The sequence below is a fragment of the Harpia harpyja genome, chromosome 14 (assembly GCF_026419915.1).
Source record: "Harpia harpyja isolate bHarHar1 chromosome 14, bHarHar1 primary haplotype, whole genome shotgun sequence".
Lineage (NCBI taxonomy): Eukaryota > Metazoa > Chordata > Aves > Accipitriformes > Accipitridae > Harpia > Harpia harpyja.
This window is the reverse complement of record NC_068953.1, coordinates 34799315-34818216: the sequence shown is the minus strand read 5'-3', so window position 1 is coordinate 34818216 and position 18902 is coordinate 34799315. Positions and strand designations below refer to the sequence as shown.

General features: G+C 37.8%; 1 long non-coding RNA gene across 1 annotated transcript; it reads right to left on the bottom strand.

The window, feature by feature from the left end:
* Positions 1-257: 257 nt before the first annotated feature.
* On the bottom strand, positions 258-18825 carry LOC128151460 (uncharacterized). The gene is made up of 3 exons (XR_008238377.1): positions 17440-18825; positions 16121-16217; positions 258-402 (listed from the first exon to the last, which is right to left on the bottom strand). It is a non-coding gene; the product is annotated as an uncharacterized LOC128151460 (long non-coding RNA).
* Between the last annotated feature and the right edge of the window lie 77 nt (positions 18826-18902).

Sequence of the window (18902 nt, the reverse complement as noted above, 5' to 3'; positions counted from 1 at the left end):
TGGAATTACCATGTTCCATTTTCTGTCATGCCTCATGGCTGTTCTGTGCCTATGCTCTTTGGCCAAAAACAATTAGACAGCACATCCGGCACTTGTGGTCATCCTTCTATATTGAAAACATGTAAAAATATCTTACTTTAAAGACTTACCACGTCAGTCATGCCACTTAAAAATCTTACTCACTGGTTAGTCTAAGCACTGCCTCTTTTTAAAGGAACTTATTCCATTCATAGTAGTTGCATGTTTCTTACCAATTGCCAGTGAAGTACAGTTCCTGCCAAGCTTCAGAATAAGAGGAATGTTCATAAATTGCACTTATGTTATGAATTACATCATGTTGCTATGCACTTGAACCATTCAGGAAATATTCCCTTTCTTTCATAAAAGCCTTTGATCTGCTTCCTGGGAAAAGAAACAGTTTTTAATCTTTCTTGGTTGCAGAGCAAGACTTTTTTTATTTTTAATTCAAGTAAATTAAAAAGCATGGCAATTTATCTAGTATTTCCAGGGAAATTTATGGCTGTAAAAATTGCAAATCAGATTACCAGGTGCACAACACAGACACAATCAATAGAGGAAAAATACATTGCTAAAGAGAAACTGTTTTTCAGAAAGACCAGAAATGTAAAAATTTGGAACTGGCTTGTTGACCACTCCCATTTGTGCAGGTTTATAGGTCTTCTCCTGTTATAAAGCTTGTCCAGAGCCTCACTCTGGATGCATATGATTCTTATCTTCAACAAGGGTCAATCTCTGCCAGCACTGGCCTCACTAGGTCTTCTCCTATAACGTTTAGTGACTGCTATGAAGAAAAGCTGTATCCCCATCACTCTTCAATTTGCTAGGCTAATCAAGCCAAGTTCTTCTATTCTTCTCTGTAAAATATGCTCACCTGTTCTCTGTTCATGCTAGTGGATACATTTTCATTCATCTTTCTTGACAAGGGGTGACCTACTCTAATAAAGGCCTTTGTTCTCAAAAGCCCTAACTTGTGTTACATGAGAGACCCACAAAGGGCTCTTAAATATGAAGGCATAATCTAGTTCTGTGTGCTTTTTCTTATTTTTTTATTTTAAATGAGAAAGGTAAATATTAGCATCACAGAAGCACATCAAATAGGCTCAACTACTGTAAACTCAAAATGAACACTATTATAATCAAACCAAAATGCCAGCTGAGATTAGATCATGTGTTACCAATTATACTGGCTTAGTTCACCAGTTTATGAAGCCATAAAGTTAGTGCAGTGTGTAATCAAAGTGTGTGTCCAACAAAGAGAAGAATTGCATTTGTTAATTTTTCATCAGGTGTTTGAAAGAGGAGTTGTTTCCTTTTGGTAAAGGCCTGTCTGTAGTAGAAGACTTTAGCAACCCGGGGATTGCCAGTGCCAGGGTGGTTCACTGAACAAAGAACATTGCCTGGAAGAGAGGATAAGGCCTGTTTAGCTAGTTTTAAGGAACTATGGAGCTCTAAGCAGGCCCTTTGCAGTTTCCTGCTTCAACACTTTCTCCTGAAAATTTCATTGCAGTTGCAGAGCTATTGTTTACCCTCCTAAGTTATTACTTGCCTTTAGCCATATGAGCACAAAGTTTGCCAAGGGTTTTGGAACAAGGTTAATTTCTGAACCAGCCTTAGGACTAACAATGGTAGGTCAATATGGCCTACTTTCAAATGGCTCTTTTTTGATCTCAATTTAAACAACAGGATTATGAGCTGGGGTTTGCTTTTCAGCTAATTATGGAGTTTCTCTACAAACCAGTACTGTCTGGTGTTCTGCACTGGCTGACAGTCAAGTTAGCTGTGCACTTTGGACACAATCTGTGTGACCCAGTCCTCTTCAAGTGGGAAAACTTTAAACTTAAGTCCTGTTCAGAGCTGATCTTTATCACTCTATGCTAAAGAAGAAAATCTCAGAAAGAATCCATCTATCTTTTTTCAGGTTAGGTACTGAGAATCATACAACTGGAATTTTTTTTTTTTTCATCTGAGAACATATAGTAACTTATGTGCCAAATGTATTTTTCAAGATAATTCTTCTGCATCCACTGAAGTTTTCCAAATTCTGCGTAATCTGAACACTCATTTTCTTTCATTAAAAAAAAAAAGTAAATTCTAAAATGTTGCAAGTGTATGTTTCTAAGTATCCATCTCTTGTCTTTATAGTACCTAAATAGGTTGTATTTTGGAGTTTGACCTATTTTAGATCGTAGCCTAGCATTGTATGGTTATATATTCTTAGTGCTTCTTAAATATTCAGTAAAAAGAAGTGTTTTTCAAAACATTTTGTAAGTGAAAAAAATGTATTTTTATACAGCTTAATAGCATTAACTATGAAAGATAAAAATTGGAAAAACTCATTTATGCTTGAGCTGACTGATGCCGTTATTAATTATAATATGCTTTTATCCTTTCCTGACCACCAATTCTCAGAAATATTGTAAGTGGTGCTTCTGCACACAGTTTAACTTCCTAGTAAACATACCCATCTGCTCACTGTTTTCCTTCCTGCATAACTTGTACCTCAGTGGTAAAAGCAGCTGACTGAGGGCATTAGGCAATACATACATCTATTCCTACAGATTGTCTTGTTATAATGAAATTGGAAATCAGGTGATGTTAGTTCTATCAGACGATACCTATGTTGACAAATGCCAGCTAGAGTTCATGGATTTGGGTGACAGAAAGCTTCAGTGCCTACTACCTTAAGTACTTAAGTGCCAAGGGACATTTTGTTCTCTACCTTGGAGAGTGTTTCAATTTAAAATGTCTTTTCTCAAACTGTATATTCTCAAAGTAGATAAAATTTGATGTCGTTATGGGCCAAATCGTTGTGTCATGGAAATCATTATGACTCCACTGATTTCATATATTTTTCTTGTTCTCAAGAGAAGTAGTGTCATCTTCAGATTTGGCCATTTTAATGGCAGAGGTACACATACAGCATTCATATGAAGTTTAGGATAGTGGAAGGATCTTTCTGAACTCTGTTAGAGACTGGAGGTGGGTTCCCTTTCATGCCAGTGACAAGTTTCCGTAGTAGGGTGTTAGCAAAATTTAGTTCATCAAAGCTATGTCTACTCACTGGCTCTGTACTTTGTACATAAAAATCTCAAGCTTCCAGGTTTACCCCTGGGAATTTTCTGGTAGCAACTATCAGTTTTACAGGCCCCACAGCCTCTACAGGGAAGAAATCACATTGCAGATCAATTTCAACACCACAGTCATGGTTTGCATGTTACTCTTGTGCTGTCATACTAAAATGCTGAATATAGAACCTGGTCTGCTGGTATTTGTTGTGCTCATATCATATCTCTTCTCATAAAGTGAAAACGGACAAGTACAGAGAATGTGTGTTATGTGGGCAATTGTACCCTACTTACGTGTGCTCAGCTGCCTTGATCCTCACTGGAGAGAACTGTCTCACCACAGAGTTTGCCAGCTCACAAGTTGAATTTTGCTTGGAGGCTGTGTGTCTGCGTGCTGACTCCAGCTTCTCTATGAGAGAGCACAAAACGTTTTTCTTCAGTTCAGAGGATCAGGAGATATCTTCCATGTTTGTCAGTCCTTGGTTTTTAAAGTGAGGACTGGCTGTTCTATTCCTACCAATTGCTTCCTGTTTAATGGGGAATATGCCTTTGAAACAAATAAGTATCTAATTTAAATCCAGTGTAGATCTTCTCCTGTGCATTTTAGAGGAGAGAAAATAAAAAACAAATGATAAGGACTGTCTGTTTCTCAGACTTGCAGGAGAAATGTTTAATGTTGGGACAAAACACTTAGGTATCTAACCAGGACAGAATTTGGTATTATATAAAGGTGAATGTGTTGAATAAGGGCAGCATGGGCAGGCAGGCTACAAGATGTGCTGGAGATTACCATTCAGAGGTTTCAGCTGGAGCAAAAACATTGAGTTTGGTATTTTAGATTATTTTTAAGCTGAGATTAAAATAGAGAAATGTTTGAACATGAGAGGTTTTCGATCTAGCAGTGGAATTCAGATGGATCCCTGTGCTCATGCAGTTAATGCATTTATGTGACTAGGATTTGGTATAATGTGTAAGGTAACAGGGATTTTGATGCGTGTCTGTAGTTCAGGATTGCTACTTTGAATTTTTAAAATGCACAAACCAAGAGATTTGTCATTCAAATAGTCTGATTTGCACAGACTCCTGCAGCACAGCATGTGAGTGCTTAATCCATGTACACGTTTAATATTTAACAGAGTGTTGCTTTGTTATAGTAACAACAGGAAAAAAGTACATATGGTTCACTGTTGTCAAAAATAAAGACGTAGAAGCATGGTAAGCAGAGGCCCTTAATTTCTTTCTCATCTGCCAAGTACAACCTTTCACCTAAAAAACGCAATCACCTGTTAAAGGTAGTTGCTATGCTATTATTTTTATTAGGTATTATTAAATAGCTTTTACTTCGTTCTGATAAGGGACAGCTTACAATACATACAGCTTAAAATACAATTTGTATCCACGAGCTTCAGCCTTTCCAAGTCATGTATGCTGACTGTTCAGAGGGTTGATGTTTCATGAGAAAGGCAAGCTTATGAAATGAGGCTAAATCTATAAATAGCTTTATTATTGAATGCTGGTGTTTAGGGTTGTGCAATATGCTGAAAATGAAGGGTTTGTGTTTCCCAATATTTTCTACAAATAGTTAACAAATTATGTAGTCTAGACCAGGTTGCCTTTACTGCTTCCTAAGCAGGATGCAAGAGGCTGTGGGGGCAATTCCCTTTTTAGCGAAGAGGTCAGGAAGACTAGAATACAGCTAGAAGTGTTAAAAAATCAACATGAATTGGATGTTGCCAAAGAACTTGATTCTTTGGGGTTTCTTTCTCTTTCTTTTTTATGGAAAGCTTTCTATGCATATCATAATGAAGGACAAGGAAAAGGAAGTGGCACTAAGTTGTAGGAGAGCTGTAACAAATAAGGAGCCCCTCTGCTGAGAAGGACGAAGGTAGGGAACAGAGCAGTAGAGACAGTTTCCCTGGGTTTTCTCTGGGCATGTAGTTTGATGCTGAAGGCATATAATAAAGAGGGAACATGACAGCTAGCTTTGCCCCACACCAGAGGACTGACTCCAGCAGTTAATGGAGGGGAGAGGAGGCTGCTGTGTGCATGGTATTTTTGGGACTGCTGAGGCAGAGCTTTGGGAGATGCTGTCATTTGGCATGCTCTTCTTTCTCATAACAACCACTGGGATCAGTGACGAGCATTCAGGTTAGTGCTAGTGTATTTGATAATTAGATTCTGTACAGATAGGACATTAACCTGCCTAGACTACGTTGTCGTCTAATCCTTCCTGAATGATAAAGTAGCCATTACCGGTATTAGTCATACCATCCAGCTTTGGCTTATCTGCAAATTTCGTAAGTAGCCAGGTTGTTCTGGAACTTCAGCTCTCCCTACTATTAAATATTAAGCATAGTGGACATCACAGAATCATAGAATCGTTTAGGTTGGAAAAGACCTTTAAGATCATCGAGTCCAACCGTCAACCCAACACCACCATGCCCAATAAACCATGTCCTGAATAGCAATCTGTGAGGAACACTATTGTTATGAAAAACTATAATTTATGTGATGGATTCTTTTTCCATTTTCACAATTTTTCTTTGAACACAACCTGTTAAAATCTCCTCTTTATACTCATACATATTTTTGTCCTCTCTATTTTAATACAATGATTTTAAAATAATTTAAATATTTTGAAAGTATAATCACATTGTAAATAATATTTAAAAATAGTGATCTGCCACTGGATACTGCGTCTACTAAATTCTTCTGGTCTGTGGAGCTAGTTATCCAGTCAAAAAAAGATAGCAACTAGGATGACATGAATTACTTTTGATAAATCCATGTTGCATATCACTCCACTCTGGGGACTCGGGCTTAATTTCTTTGGATATCTACACTGCACCCTCAGCCTAGAGTCTCCTCCCTAGTTCCCATCCACTCATATCCTAAGCCAGGGCTATGTTCTAACCTAGGGCCTGCATGGCTTGTAGTGCTGGAGGGGAACACCACACCCAAGTAGGACTGAGTTTGGATTTTAATTTGATGTGGAGGGGTTATGAGAGGCAGTGCTGTTTGGGGGTTCCTCCTCAACTTTATTCCTGACTAAACCAGATGAGTTAACCAGGAGGAGTAATTTGGAGCTAAACCAGAGACAGAGGTGGTCAGCCAGCCAGGCACCAGTCTGTGGCAGAGCATCACCTCCCCTGACAAAGGTAAGAGCAGGTGCTATTCCTCCTGCTTGAACTTGCCACCCACATAATCTGGGCACCACAGAGTGCAATTTGACGTAATCTGTGTGAGATAGTCCTTAGAGCTGTTGTCAATTCCACAGGTGTTGTACCTACTTATATCACTTTTACCCTAGCATTTTGGTACTCTACTTGTTCTGAGATTCATATTTGAACTGACAGCATAATTAAAAATCACTGCTACAGGACTTACTTTTTTTGTTCTGGGTCTTTCAATATTCTGTCACAGGGATCAGCAGGAACAGCTCATGTCTGGGCTCCTCCTGAAAAGCTGTGATTTCTACTTCTCTGTACTTGCTGCCTTAGGTACCCTAACATTATTCTCCTGCATGTCCCTATCTTTACTAAAAACTGAAGTGAAGCTTTTCTTTAGAGTTTGGCCTGTATTTACATTGCCCACAGTCTCCTCCATATCTGGTTGCCCAATTCTCCAGTCCATGTCCTCTTTTTAAATGATGTCAGCTCTCCAAAGATTTAGCTATTGTAGTTCAGTTTATAATGTCTGACGGTTCTTGTACAGTGAAACGTTTCCCTTTTTGACCCCAGGGCAAGGAAACAGTGCTCCTGCTTCAGTCACATTGTGCTGGCATGTGGCTTGGTCACACTGCAGCTACAGATCCCTGGGTGAGGTCATCAAACAGTCTGATGAGAGGTGAAGGCAGTCTTAACAACATGTGCAGCAATGTAAGAAACTCCACAAGCTTTTGGGGAGCAAAAGACAAAGCAAAGCTGTTTGTTTTATCTGGCACATGCCAACTCCATGACCTGGAAGTGAAGTTTTTTTCTCTTCTTGACCATTCCTGACTTTTACAGCAGAACTATCTTAGAAAGTTTAGTTGAATTGTGTCTGTCTTCAAATTCCTGGAGTTGCTACAATTTTCATATTTCGTCTTTACACCTACAAATTTGCTGATTATATGGCCTCAGTAGTCAGAAGAAAATTGGTGATTCTAGGTTCTTTGGTTTTAGTTGCATGTCTTTAGATGTCAAAAAGAGGCAAGAGTTTCAGCAGGTGAGCTCAGTGCTTTCTGAAGATCGCAGGCATTTGAAAGCCTTTTACAAACTTTCATGTGGAATTGAGTGATTTTATTAACACATATACCTGCAAGACAAGAATATATCATATCCCTGTCGCAAATGAAAACTGTAGTACCATGTCACACATGTTTTTTCTTCTGTGATCTTTCATTGAAGGATGCTCTTACGTTCTATGGAAAAATGAAAGGTGGTGATGATAGCTTGATAACCATGACGCTCCAGTCCTGCTTTCTGATTTGGCACAGTTATATTACAGCATTAAAAAACTTTGGATTTAGCACAATCTGAGTGTTAAACTTGACATGTACAACAATTTTATGAACTATCATTATTAAAGTTTCCAATGGAAATGAAATCTAGATTTCACTAAAGCAGGATCAGTATTTATATGGATCTCTTATTTGGGTGGTGGCAGTGCGGGACTGTCGCATTGCCTGTGGGGAAAAAAGTTGCAAATCTTGGCTACAACTTTAAGTATCTAAATGTCAGAAGAAGCCAAAGAATACCAAGCTGTAGACAAGAGGGGAAGGCCAAATATAAGAGTGAAAGTTGAGGCAGACTTTTGCTCTTAAAATCAGGCTTGAGCTGCTCAGTATCCCTTACCAGTTAAGAACAACTGAAAAATAAAGAATTTAAGGGCAGATATTACGTGTTTGAGTTCAATTACAGTATTTGAATGTTATTTGTTGAGACCTAACCTTCAAATGCCTTACTTGTGAGGTAACTTATAACTTGTCACTTACATTCATGTACATACATACTTCTTATGTGAGAATCCTGGTATAATGAACACCCAGATTATGCATATAAAACAACAAAGTTGGACTGGTAAGTGTATTTATCTTCAATGGAAATTTAAATATGATAAACTCTACAATTAGATAAGCTTTAAAAATGCCACTCAAAGGTTTGTTCTCATCTGAATAGTTACGTCTCAACAGTGAAGTGGAAATATAAATAAAGACCATGTTTTTCTGCAATGAGAGATTACAGTAACCCTCAGGCCATCTTTGCACTCTTGCTCAGATATGTGGAAGGATGTATCTCCAAAACTAGCAACTAACCTGCTCATGAGTATGCCCTTGCAGTGCAGTGATGGATTGCCTTGCAGGATCTGGAAAACTCATGACCCACTGGGGAGAAGTCTGCATAAATTCAGCTTTGAATAATGGATTTTGCAACCCTTGAAGCACGCAGCCTGTGTGCAAGAGGAACCCTAAGTCGGCTTCATTATTAAGGGTAAAGGAGAAAAAGAACGTATTTGCATTAAGAAGCATGGATTTGCAATAATGGAAGAGACACAAAAATAAACCTGTAAAATATGCTATTGGTACTAATAGTATTATAATTTATTATAAGATTCCTCCTGTGTTGCACCTATGCCTCAACTTGTTGAAACGGCTGACAGAACAAGTTGCTACAATCTATATTGAAGTTGGCATTTTCTGCAGGCTTCTAACAGTGTCTTTCTTGCTTTTACTGTCAAAGGTTCAACCACCAGGAGCAACTGATATGGAAACCTTCATTTTCCTTCAATGCAAATCTCTGGTTTGTTTTTTTTTGTTTCTTTTTTTTTTTTTACCCCACCCCTTCCCTCTTGTTTGCCTGTCCTTCCTTCCCTGTTGTTAGAACTAGATCATCCCCTAGAAATACAGGAGGTCAGGTCATATCCTTCCCCTTTTCATGCAGAATGACCTAACTAAGAATTTATTAAGTTGTGTAACTAGCACTTTTTTTTTTTTGGTTGGCTTCTGCTTGCAGACTTCGGAAGACGTTTTGGTGAAATTGTGCCCCTTCATACAAGGAGAAATATCAAATGCAAAGTCTTCTTGACAGACAAGCTTTTGAGTAGACAGTCCCTTTTTAGGACTGTCATAATGGCTAGGCTCAGTATATTTTCATGAACAAGTCATCATGGACTACATTTGCAAAATTTTTGGGGAACTTCCAACAAACAGGTATCTGAGCCCCAATTTCTGCTTGATTAGTTAACATAATAAAGCAATAGGATTAAAGAAATTACCTCCATTGTTATAAATATGGATACAATCAATGTATTGTATTAAAAAAAGCGTTGCTGAATTAAATTGTGGAAGAAGAAAAATCTTCCAGTAATCTCTAACAATCTAGCAATCTGACTATCAACCAGTATAACCACATCTGACTTTTTGCTGTGATTCTAAATGCTTAATCCTGTTCTTTCCTTATGGTAACTATAATGTTAACTACTTATATATTATTGGTCTTTTCCAGCTCTATTCCTGCGGGAAAAATCTTCCTTTAGCAAATTCAGCTTGCTAAGACTGTACAGAAATCATGTCAGCACACTCCTATGGTGCAGGGAGAAAACTCTCGCCAGGGAGAGGTGGGTCCTTGCAGCCTGGGACAGAAGGAAATTACCTGTTACCATATCTAATTACGAGTGGTGACTAATGGTGCAGAAGGAAGTGGAGTTCAGCACTGCATGACTGAGACAGATCTCCACATCTGATTTTTTGGAGTCAGTGAATTTGAACAAGACAGTAAATAAATAAAATCCAAACCCAAATAATATCGAACTAGTGAAATTAATTATGGATGGAATGAAGTTTCAAGTGGGTATAAGGAGAACTTCCACAGTGAGAGTGGTCAAGCACTGGAACAGGTAGCTCAGAGGCACTGTGCAATCTCTGACCTTGGAGATTTTTGAGACTGAACTTGACAAGGCTTGAAGAAGTCAGTTGTGCACTGAGCAGGAAGTAAGACCAGATGTGTCCAGAGATCCTTTCCAACCTATAATCATTCTGTGATTCTAGGTTTCCTTTGAATGTGTAAAGTGAAATGGTGAGGGGCACTTGACAGGTTTCTCTTGGAATGTAGAGGAACATCTCTAAGTTTTTCTTGTGACACTAATTTGATTGTTGCCATCAAAAAAATTGAAGCAATAATTTAATTTCTGTTGATTGCCATGCTGATTTTTAAAAAGCCTTTTAGAATGAAATGAAAAATATAAAGAATTCAATTAATTTCTGTTGCCAATGAACAATTATTTTTAGATAGCGCCTAATTCTAGTTCTCTTGGAGTCTGCTTCTGGAAGGAGAGACTTTTCCAACTTACATCATTTGGAAGGAACACTGAGGTAAGCATCCAGATAGTCTTACTGTGAGAGTCTCATTTTGTGTTGCAATGATGGACAACTCTCAAAGTCTGCTGCAGGCCTCCAGAAAATAAGAAGGTAAGAACATATTTTCCTGATAGTGCACAGCCTCAATTGCTTCTCTGCAGAATGCGTTGCCTGCCACAGGAATGTGCTGCAAGTCCCACCTTAGCCTTGTTTCCAATAATTTATCATGTCTGGCAGTTCTAAGCCAGGGCTTGCCACTTGCCATGGTTTTATTAAAGGTTGGTTTTTTTTTTTTTTTTTAACTTAGATGTTATAAAACAATATTCATATATCTATGCAAACGGTCAGAGTAGAGTGAAACAATTAGGGCCTTGTGCTGAGACTACTCATTTTTAGGTTAAGTTAGTAGCAAGTGCTTTGACCTAGATACCTGTTACTCATGTTAACTGTATACTGCACATAGATTTCTGTGTGATAAATGTAATTCATACTGTGCAATGAAATATGAAAAAGTCAGAATTTCCAAAATTTGACACTTTCATACATTACAGATGATGAAATATGCACAGAAAGTAAATGTTAGAAAGTGAACGTGGGGTTTTCAGTGGAAGGAAAAGAGCCCCACAAGGGAATAATTTCAGACTGTGATACAGTTTATGAAAAATTGAGATCACTTGAACTGTTTTTTTAGGTATTTCCCAAGTGTGCTTGTGCTACCTCTGACAATACTGCTACCACAGCTATCGAGTACATGCCATCTGGATATAAGGAGTCTCTACTTTATACAAAAGGTATTTCTCATTAGCTCTTCAGACATCACATTATAGACACTTTTATGTTTCCTGAAAGCCTTTTCTGAAGTCTTGCAAATGCTGCAAAGCTCAGCTGCCACTGACAATTCAGGAACATACAGGAGTTTTGTTTTGCTTTGTTTGTTTTTTTGGATAACGTGAAATGAGTAAAAGTTACACACCTCATTTGTTTTTTCCTGACTCATCAATCCTAATTGATATATTTTTTTGTCTTACACTTTTTGGTAAACATCAAGAGTCCTGAGCCACAAATTGCTGAGAAAAATACCGTGACACACGAAATACTGGGAATAATTCTTAACACATGTTGACTTTGTATATTGTACCTATATTGATTCTAACAGAGTTAATATAGTTTTAAACTTACAGAAGAGACAAAAGAATCACACATGGTGTTTGTTTTGTTATGTAATGTACATGCGTTGCCATGAGAGAGAAATATTGCCAAGAAGAAACATCTGAAGATGACAGTTCTTTGGAATAAGACCTGCTGTTTAAGATTCATTTTGGAAGCAGTTAGCCCATCTTTATTCAGAGATCTTTTTTTTTCAGAGTTTTTCCTGTGACTTAAGTGGTGGCTTTGCTAGGTGACCTCCTGGCTGACTGCACAGTTGCCATAATACATTAGCAAATAAGGTAACCTACATTAATGTTTTCAGCCTCTACTAAGATTTTCAAAATTGTAGGGCATCTTCTAAATAGATACTGTAAGAAGTAGGTGACAGTAAACATTTTGTATTTCCTGTTCATTGGATTGTTTTTTTTTTTTTTAACTAAAAGCAACACTGTGTAGTGCAGCAATGTCTGGAGTAATGGTGACTTCAGTGAGAAGAAAGAAACTCTTACTTTTGAGTTTTTTGAGTTCATAGTGAGTGGGACATTTGGAATTTTTCTTTACTGTATTATTTAAAGACTGACCTCCACATCTGGGAATTCACTATTAGTAAACAGTAACCGTGCAACATCCTACTGTTCTTAACGATTTCCAAATCAAACTTTGGCTGATAATAAATGATTGTGCTACCTTTCAGCATCCCATTTCTTCAATATCAGTCGGTACTTTTTCAGAAAAGCCACTCAGAAAATTTATCTCGAACAATTCTATCATTTATGACTTAGTGGTTTTTGCTGGAGGAGTGTTGCAATGTCCAAGTGAATGTGCAAATGACTGAAATTTTTAGCAAGTGAAATGGCTTGGCTTTGGATTAAGAGGTATTGACATGTGCTTTCACAATGAATAAATACGAGTTCTTATCAAGTGAATGAAATTATACTTGTAACTTAAAAGCAAATGTGTTTGGTCCAGACTAGACTATTATTGCTTCCTTCCCCATTCAAAGGCAACATATTCATTAACACAAGTGCATTTTTATTTCAACCAATTTTCTTACACAGCTAGTGGCTTTTTCATCTTCACAGCACATCACTGAAGAAAAAAGCTATGATTCTCAGAAAAAAACATCAAATAAAGCCCTCATGAAAAATTAAGTTAGATTTTTCTTATGATAGAACTTAGTTATTTTTTGAAGATTCCCTGGCTCAGGATAAAAGATAGCAATGTAATTTATATTTCAAATCTCAGTTGTTATGACAGGCATGTGATCAATACTGATCAGATAGACTAAGCCTCTTGGTTTAGAAATTTCATGCAGAAATGCAGATTCTAATTAATAAATCTCTTAGATGCAGATAAGGTACAGCAGATAAAGGAAATGATTCTTCAAACCCCCTTGAAAACCACCTGTCATAGTCAGATTGTCTAGGGAGCTACCCTCATTTGTGGATACAACATTATTTCTTCCCATGTGGTATCTATACTATGCTGTCCTTGTTTTCTGTAATGACATGAAAGCTATGAAAAGCTTTGGGTCTAGGCTTTTAACAAAGAACAGTCAGTGGGAATGCCATTTTTTATCTAGATTTCTCTGAAAACTTGTTCACAGTAGCCAGTAAGGATAATTTTATGCAATGTTTGTCTTGGAGGATAATGGGAAGGGAAAGGGTGCACATTTATTTATTTAGAAACAGATGTGGCATTTTTTATAGGGGAAAAATATAATCATTGTGTTTGTTAGAATTTAGACAACAGGCATAAAATTATCCTGAGAAACAAAACTGGGGTTTCTCCAGATGACTGAAGTTATTTTTATGAATAAAGATCAACTTTGTCCCTTTGTAAAATGGCTGAGCCTTGGTGTTAGTAGCTGAAGTTAACACTGCCTTCATATACTGACATGCTTCCATTTGCGTATCACTTAGTTCTTACATATTCATGCCTGGCAAGTCTTTTACATTTTATTGTTCCATCACAGAGAGAGAGGACACACACTGAAACAGTATCATAGCTTTTTGCAGATGCGAGTTCTTCAGGGCTCTCCACTGAGAACTGGGAGTCTCCAGCTGTCACAGGGGAAAAGGGAAAGCAGATCGCTATGTGTTGGCATCTTCTCCATGCTTCAGACATCTTAATGTATCTTCATCTGTTGGTTTAACTTACTGCTAATGTAATTAAGATAAGTGTTGCAAAAATTTCTAAGAATGATCTTAATTATTACTTAGCAGTTAGAAAACTGCTAAGTAATAGCAGTTATTCTAACCATTCTGCTATTCTAGTCCTTGTAATGTAATTTGGGTGTTTATTTTAGTATTTGACATAATTGTTGAGACACCTTTTGTTTTCCCTTATTTTCTGCAAATGCATTCAGCATTAATGAAATCCTCTGCACTACTTATAAACAAACAAGCTTAAAAACAGTGAAAAATGAAGTTACTATAAAAATTTTAAATCAAAAAGTAAATAAAATTAAACCCAATATCAAATACTATTATTTCCACAGAATACTGAACTTTTCTTTAGAAAAGGCAATATGGCAAAAACATCAGTACTGATCTCTTCCATCTGTTGAGTCCAAAAATACATGCCTTAAATATATAGTTACTTCTGAGACTGTAATGATCAAAAATTGCAGCAAGGGAAATTCTCAATAGCTAAAAGGAATAAAATGCCCCTCATAATCAGAGTGGATAAGGAACAGGTTGCTCAGAGAGGCTGTGGCATAACCAGTTTTGGAGATTTTCAAAACTTGTCCAAACATGGCTCTTGGCAACGTGATCTAACTCATCACAAAGTCCTCTCATCTCTGTAGGCTTTGTGATGAGAGTTGATGCCACATTATCTGGCTGATTTCCCAACTGCTAATAGGCATACACTCTGTTTAGTGAGGTACAGTGGATAAAATTTGCCATCTGTTCACTTGCCAAAAGTCAGATGGTAGGAGCTGGAGATTTTGTAATATTAATGCAGTAAAATAGGAGAAGAAAGCTTGGTTATTGAGCTATCAATCCATGTACCCACCTCAGATTAGCATTAGAATTGCTGTGACTACTATTTATTTATGCATGCAAGATTGTGTAACAGGCAACACTAAACAAGTATTTGTTGTTGCAATGTGTATTTCTATTCATAAAGCTGAAGCTTTAACTGATACTTTCAATGCAGATTTCCTGGTTTTTTTAGGCTTCATTTTTTGTAAAGGCTTCCCTAATGGGTTTGAGCAAATCTTGCCACATAAATAGCAAACCCACAAAGTTAAGTGTTACAGTGTTATATTTATGTTTTCTTTTTAGTAAACCATTATTCAGTGATGGAATCATCAAATCCTCTTACTTAATGAAGTGCTGCAATAATACACAAGGAGCCTCTATACATCAACCAGGACATGTTGTTTTTGATGACTTTCGGCTGAGTGAAACTACTGATTCCATTCACATTTATCAAACCAGTCATGTCTATTCAATGTTGATATTTAGAAAAAATGGGCAGAAGGCATGGGTTCTTCCCTGAGGGGAATGAACATTATCTGTGTATTCAATGAATAGTAAGCAAATACCAAAATTTCTGTTTGTCCTGTATCTGTCCTTCTAGATACAGAACTCGTACGTCATGTAACCGTCTATGAGGTTTTTCGGGGTGTTGGTTCCCCCCTCCCTCCTCATTTTGGACTGTTTACCTTTTTAATTGAGAACACACAAGGAATGGTACCTACCAACACACAGCTGTGTTAATGTCATTTTTAAGTGCATCCTGTCTGCAAGGGAGGCTAAGGAAGACTAAGAAAGGATTGTTTGGTAATAGACATGCAAAAATATGTATGTTTATTTTCAAGTAATATCTCAGTAGTTGAAGTAACCACACATATGGTTGATAAAATATCTATTAAAACTGCTGCCTTCACAGGTTTTCCATTCTTAATTCTATTCCATTTATTTTTAAAAATCTGTGTAGGTTTTACTGAAACAGGATATATGACACAGATGTGGCTTGCTGGGGTTCTTTTCCAGGTGAAATCACATTAATACATTAGCAATTTTTTGATCTACTAGGTTATATATTGATGTTTGTTAGGAAAGCATGTTTGTAAAGAGTAGTAGAAATTTCATTTACTCAGATATATATGCTATAACAATATGATTTAAAAAATTAATGGAGTTCTTCAAGTTCCTTAGGTAAACACTTTAGTCAATTAGGAAATTATTTAACCGCATACAAGCTATTTTCTTATGTTTTTCAACACCCCTTATAGCTGTGATTCACTTTTCTTCGTTTTTTGCTGTGCAGAAATCATTATGACCATTATGAAAAGTGAAGTAGAAAATGGATATATCATCCTGGCTATATTGTATAATTGTTATAGAGAACATTTAATACCACCGATTTGCACAATTGTTCGTTCTTATATTTACATACATTAAGAGCATGAGCTGATTAGCCAACACTTTTGCTCAAACCTTAGTTATTCAGCTGTGGTTTGTATATACAAAAGCCTAATAAGCTAAAGTCTTCTGAAACTTCAATAAAAAAAAAATCACAAATGAAAGTTTATTACCTAACAGAATGGCAGCGGGACCTCTGTTCACAATTTCTTGTCATGTTTTCTTGCATTGCCACTTCCCTATGATAGGAATGGCTTTGAACAGCCAACACTGCACAAAAGAAGTAAACAAATAAATAAAATATAAATTGCCATTTTCTATAGTTTTTATAGTTTACCTAATTAGCAATTTGTCCTCCTATCTGAAGCTAAATAGACCATAAAATGAGAATTCAGTAATTTTTGACTAAAACTCTTCTACTTCAAACACTAGGATATGCAGAAATCAATTAAGTGGTGAAGAACTTTCAATGCATTGTGGAAGATAAGTTGTATTAACACGTTACTTGAGGTTAAAAAACTTGTCAGGAATGAATTTGAATTTGGAAAACAAGAAAAAATGGCATGAAAGCAGTTGTTCAATAAAATTAGTGCTACGTTGCTCAGGTATTGCAGGAAACACTTCTGTAAGAGTTGCTTTATTCTAGGAGTCAGTGCAACCTCTTCTTATAATGGAAAGAAACAAACCTTCCAAAGTAAGTTTGTATCTGTGACAAACATTACTGCTAAGTCACTAGCTAGAATATACATAGGATACAATTAAATATGTAAAGAGCTATAGAGATACACGTAATTGTACTGGTCTTTGGGGGCTGACAGCTTTTATCATGAGATAAGAAAAGAGTTTTGGGTTGATGATTTTGGTTTTCAGCTCTGACTTAAAACTGTAAAAACTTCTCATAATAGCTGGTCTCTTCTTATTACATCATTCCCATTTACAGGGGCAAAAGTGTGCTCAGTTGGCAATAAACAACAATTCCTGTCTTCCAGGAAACAACCTGGCATTACTCCTTGGTATGCTGAATTCTGCAGTCACACAGAAGTTGTGTGGATTGGTACTTGGCATTCACAATTCCCTTCTACACCTTCCCTCCCTAACTTAATGACTTATTAGAGAGGCTCTAGTCAATGCTGGTTTTTTATATAGCTTTATTTAAAATCATTTAAAGCATGCCTCTTTCTTCCATAGTTTTAGATTATTTTAATGCTATCTATGCATAAAAAACCTGTAGTGTAATCTTATCTGTTAAACTAATCATGTCAGAATCACAACATGTTTAGTTTGAAGGCACAGAGACAGACTTATGGTCCCTGAAATCACCTCTGGGCTGCCACAGTTACAGTTCTCATAAAGAACAAAAACAGCACTAACAAGTCAACATAAAACCAATTTATCCACATTCAGGCATAGACCAGTTCTGCAAAAGGGCTAGAATGCACCATGCTCAGATGATTTTGAGCGATACTTTGAGGCACAAGGGTTTGACTTTTACCCATTGAATCTTTGATGTTAAAAATGCTTGCAGGAAAGGTAAGCATATATATATATAGTAATGGGGTACAGGTGTGGCATTTGTCTCTTACAATGTGAAAAAGGTGCTAAATAATAAATCTTCTTGTGCTGCTTGCATGCTCTGGACTGAACTCTGTGGTTTATCACATATTTAACAAACCTAAAATGCATTTGACACATCATTATTTGGATGAGGGTGATCTCATGTATCTGTTTGCTATTCAAATCAAGTAAAAACAGATCCAAGTAGAGCTCTTCAGATTTTCCTCAACCACAGCAGGAGGGAGCTTGCAAGCCTGAAACACAGACTGTAACAGAACCAGAGGGGTAACAGTTGCTGATGGACTTTTCCTTTATTAGTTTACTTAAATCTTTTCCTTAAACTATTCCTAGTTTTGTAATATCTTCTTGCATTAAGCTCCACAATATATCTGTATGCTGTTTAAAGTAGTATTTGTCTCACCCTGTTAACAGTCTGATCACGTTCATGTGGTCTTGATGTGTTTTCATATATTTCTGAGGTTGAATCCTATTGCTAATATTAATTTCCTTTCTCTGGAACAAATTTTTAGAATGACTGTCTCACTGCGAGCTTCAAGTGCTGTTCTTCCATAAATAACGGAGCTCCTATGAGTTCAGAATGACTTTACATAACTGGTTTGAGATTAGTCCCCCTCAGATTTAAAAACTTGTTCCAGAGTTGACATCGCTACCTGCAGGATCACCACACCGAGTAGCATGCTCTTATCTACTTTCTCTGCAGTGCTATTATTAACTCTAAAAAATCTGGGGTTTACAGTCGACATTCTTACTTGTTACCCCTCAGCCTGTGAGTTTTCATGTCACTTGAATGGCTAGATTAACAGAAACGGTAGTTCTCTCATGAACCGTAAGCACTAGCCAGGTTCTGCCTGACCCTAGCTGAACCGGCGCAAAAAGGCGTTCATCCCGGAGGCTGCATTCAGCACGCGCGTGTGTCCTAAATAAAGAGCCGAATAGGAAATACGGCACTATCGCATTGAAGCCGAGCGGTTGCGTATGTAAGTTATTAGGCTGTACCTCAGGCGTTATTAGGCGGTACCTCAGGCGTACACGCAGCTTGCGGCGGGAATCGCCTGAGGGGCGCCAGGCCGGGCGCCCCGGCAGCCTCCCGTCAAACCCGCCTGCCTTTCCCGGGGCTGGTGAGGAGGCGAGATGGGGGTGCCGGTAAGAGACAGGAAAGTTTCCGCGGCTGCGCTTAGCACACGGCGGTCGCTTCGGCCCCGGAGGAGCCGGGGGAAGCCTGGCCGCGGCTCCGCTTCGGCGGAGGCGCCGCGCCACGCCGCGCGGGGGCGCCGCTCGCCGAAGCGCCGGCCCCTCCCGCCGCCGCCGCCACCGTGGCTCTCAGGCGCCACCGGCCCTCGGCCTCGGGAAACGCGCCCACGGGTTAGTCCACGCACCGGG